This window comes from Aotus nancymaae, unplaced genomic scaffold (genome assembly GCF_030222135.1).
Source record: "Aotus nancymaae isolate 86718 unplaced genomic scaffold, 86718_ANA_hifiasm-v0.15.2.pri h1tg000001l, whole genome shotgun sequence".
Lineage (NCBI taxonomy): Eukaryota > Metazoa > Chordata > Mammalia > Primates > Aotidae > Aotus > Aotus nancymaae.
Window position 1 is genome coordinate 8,943,582 of NW_026988412.1, and position 4,313 is coordinate 8,947,894.

Sequence of the window (4,313 nt, forward strand, 5' to 3'; positions counted from 1 at the left end):
TATAAAGGACTACAAAGAGCTTTTGTTTATGTGAGTTGCACAATCCATATTTACCACAGTAGATATTAAAACTGAGGGGTTTAAACAATATTAATTAATCTAACATTAGTAATAAATTCATTGTTATATTTTATTAAAATATTTTTTCTGAAACCAAAAAAAATAAGAAATAATAAAGTGTGACACTGTTTTACTTATTTATTTATTTATTTATTTTTAGAGACAGCATCACTCTGTGTCCCCTAGATTGAAGTATAGTGGCACCATCATAGCTCACTGCAGTCTCAAATGATTTTCCCACCTCAGCCTCCCAAGTAGCTGGGACTACAGGTGCATGCCACCATGCCTGGCTAAATTTATTATTTTTATTTTCGTGGAGATGGAGGTCTAGCTGCGTTGCACAGGCTGGTCTCAAAGTCCTGGCCTCAAGTGAACCTCCCTCTTTGGCCTCCTAAAGTGCTAGGACTATAGGTGTGAGCCCCCATATTCAGCCTGTTTTATATTTTTTTGCAAACCGCCTTAATGTCTGGCTTAAAAGAACACAACTGACTGTATTCTCTCATCTGCTTCTGCATTTAAAGCAGTCCAATCCTTTGCATTACATGTAGCCTGCGAGAAACTCAACCATACATAATAATGCTAACATGTTAGCATTCTTACGAACATTGTTTTGACCTGTGGACCCCCAAAGGAGTCTTAGAGTTCCCAGGGGTATCTCTACTTTAGAGGTGCTGCTGTGACCATGCTACTCAAAGCTTGATCTCCAAACTATTTGTTACTGGTCTGTGTTAAAGAAGTACAGAAATTGAGCAAATGTTTAGAAACTCTTACAGCAATTTGACAGTAATTTTATGTCTGTTGAATCTAATAATAATGTTAACAAATCAGGGCTTTGTTTTGCATCTTTTTTACTTTTGTAATTTATGTTTATTATATTTTACAAAAGAACCAGTCTGCAATGGGTTCAAAATTGCGAAGGAAAAAAGAGCTTTCATAGTGGTTTCTGAAGTAACGGTCTATCTTAGCAATATCCAATATGTGGCTCTCAGCCAGTAGCATCTACATCATCTGGGAACTGGTGAGAGATGCAAATTACCAGGCCTCACTCCAGAAACCTTGGTCTGAGGCCCACCTATCTGGGTTTTAACAAGCCCTCCAGAGACTTCTAATGCTCACGAAAGTTAGAGAACCCCTGGTCTAGATCTGTGTTTTTCTAACTTTAAGGTGCATCAGTTGGGGAGCTTCTTAAACTGAAGATTCTGATTCAGAAGATCTGGGGTAGGGATGGAGACTTTACATTTCAAATAAGCTGCCAGGGGATGTGGGCATTGACCCCATTTTAAGTAAGAATTCAGGAGACACAGATCTAGCAAGCGGCTGATTCATGTTCCACTCAGGCAAGGTTGGGCAGGGGCTTATAAAGATTTACTGTAAGTTTACATACCTGTATGGTTTTCATATAATCCATGATTGATGATGGCTGGTTAATGGCTTAGAATGTCCTTAGCAGATGATCAATCTTGTTCGGCATAGCTGTCTTTCCAGGAGGTTGGTGATGTGGCCCAGTATGAACAGTTCAAGTCAAACGCAGCTGGTTTTACGATTTGGCCCAGTTCAACAGGTCAGTTTTCATCTGCACAAGACTGGGATCCAACTCCTTGTACCCCCAAGATCCCATTCAGATACCTCTTACATAACCATCTCCATCCTGGATTTTATTTTCTCCACACAGTGGAGAAACAATTTCTATAGAGACAGACCAAGTAATTGGCTGCTTTATCCCATAGAAGGCCAAGAGGGTGTTAGTGGCATTCTTTAAAAGATATTGTTGTAATTTTTTTTTAATTGAGGTCAAGGCAATAAAGAAATGGGCCAGCTTTGAGGCAGGCACAATTTAAGAAAGGCTGCTTTCCTTCTGGCCGTGGAAATGAAGTCCAAAGAAGAGAGCCCCATTCCAGGTTTCTGGCAGCCTGGGATTTCCAGCATGGTTTCCCTCTCTGCAGCCCCTTGTTAGCAACTTGATTCTCTGGTGCAGGAAGACTGAAGGTGACACGCTCCAGGGAAGGCAGGACAAGGGTGAGTGTCGTGTGACTTTACTGAAAATGTTAGAGAAGTAATGGAATATTGAACAACTGCTGCTGTGGCAGCAGCTGAAGGAAACCAGAGGCAACAGCTGCAGCTCCTCCTAGTTCCCCAGGGAACCATGCTGAGGTCGGGGAGCAGCGGGAGAAGGCTGGAGTGCATGGGATGCAACCATTCCCACTGGACTGTCAGATGAACTTGATAAAGGCAAAACAGGAGCTGAACATCTGTGTTATCTTTTTAGACTGTGATATTTTGGACCAGAGGAACAAGCAATTTTCCCCAGGAATCACCGTGCAGCCTCAGGCCAGTGAAAGATAAATTTGGGTAAGGACAAGCCCATTCCAGCTCCTACCCTCACCCCAGGTCTTTGTGTGCCATTGGGTAAAGACTTTTCAAATAACGACTTGAGAAAAATGCCTATAAAAACATCTTTCACCATTGAAAGAGAGGTGATATGAGCAGTAGTCAAGTTTGCCAGGCACTGGAATCAGGCTGTCTGGGTTTGAACTCAAACCCCATGGTAATGAGCTGTGTGTCTTTGGCCAAGTTCCTTTTCCTCTCTGTGCTTCATCAGTCAGTTGTATTTGTTCTCTCCCCATCACCAGGCTTTGAGCTAAGGATGGTGACTGCGTTTCATTCAATTTTTTTCCTTCTGGTGACATCTGATTGAGAAGGACAAAGTACTTAACTCTGTCCATTTTAAGATTTGAGTTGGGAGCCACAGGCAATACGTAACACTGGGATTCTAAAGAGGGAAAGAGGAGTAGTTTGTGGTGCTTGTGGTCGTGGGGCAAGAGCATCTACTGAGGCTGGGATTGCATCACCAGGAAGTGACGGGGCTGCAGGAGTGCTTCAGGCACAGACAGATTCAGGGGCTCAAATGATGCCTCAGTCTCCTCCCTCCATCACTGAGCCTGGCTTGTCCAAATTTAAGTTGCCCCTTCCCAGATTTAAGTAAGTGGGCTGGCCCCATCGCCAGGTCGGCTCTCCTCATTGTGGTAGATGGAGCCTCGGCACGTGGAGTGGCCCGGCTGTGATTTGGCTTAACGTCAGCCTTCATGGCCGCCTTTTATTACATTGCTCCCATGAGACCATACATCCCAAGTTCCACACAACCGCTTTACAAACGAGCTTTTGGAAGATAAGTAGGCAGAAGGCAGATATGCCCAGTTTCCATCTGGACCAATATCCATTTATTAATCTTCCCACTTCTGGTAACATAAAAGCAGCTGGCCAAAGTGTCCTCCAATAAAATCCATTAAGAGACTCAACCTTGGCCCCAGATGGTGGTTGAGATGTTTGTATACTTTGACCAATTTGTTCTTTCTCATGACTCCTCTGCCCTCCCCTCACTTCATCCATTCCGATAATTCCAGCACCACAATCTTCCCTTCCTGCTCGCTCCCACCAAGTCAGATGACACCCGTGCTGGAAAGAAGTAGTAACGATTGCACCTGTCACTAAATGATCAGCACCTCTGCTGACCTACAGCTCCCCTATGACAAACATAGTCGGGTAGACAGTGGAAGCCCGAATTCACAGAAGTCAGCCGCAGACAAGTCACCGGAGCTGACTGAGACAGAACCGCACCTGAAGGATAACTTCTGGGAAGGCAGCAGCTGGGGTGGGACTAGGAGCAGAAATCAAAACTGCAATGACTTTCACAGTGTTATCTGTAAAGATCCTTTAAGTGCAAGCCAGAGAAATACATCCCAGACCACTGAAAGGAGAAATATAATTTATTAGAGGAATTTAAGTGTCCACAAAATAGAAAAAATATCTGACCTGTTATGTTTCAGAAAGGACAGGAATTTGCATAGTTTTGAGTTTCTATACAGAAGAAACCATTTTTGGTCCTGGTAAGATTCATTGAAGTTTCCAGAGATCTGCTTGACCCACTCCTGAGAGCCTAGCAATACTCCACTCAAGGGAGGGAGGCTGGTTCCTCAAAGGAAAAATAAGAAGCCGTTACCAAGCAGCAGGCGAAACAATAATTCTCTGTCGCATAGGTCATATTGCAGTGTTTGTGGGTTTTCTCCTTCAGTCTTTGGGTTTGCCATTCTGTTGTTTCCCTTTTCCTCCACGAGAACTGAAGTTACTGGATAATTCATTCAATAATAACATTTCACAGGCCTTTGACTGGGTGCCCTCTGCTGGTCATTGTACGCACAAAGACACAAATAAGACATTATCATGGCCACCAAGGCTTGGAAGGGGAAGACAGAACT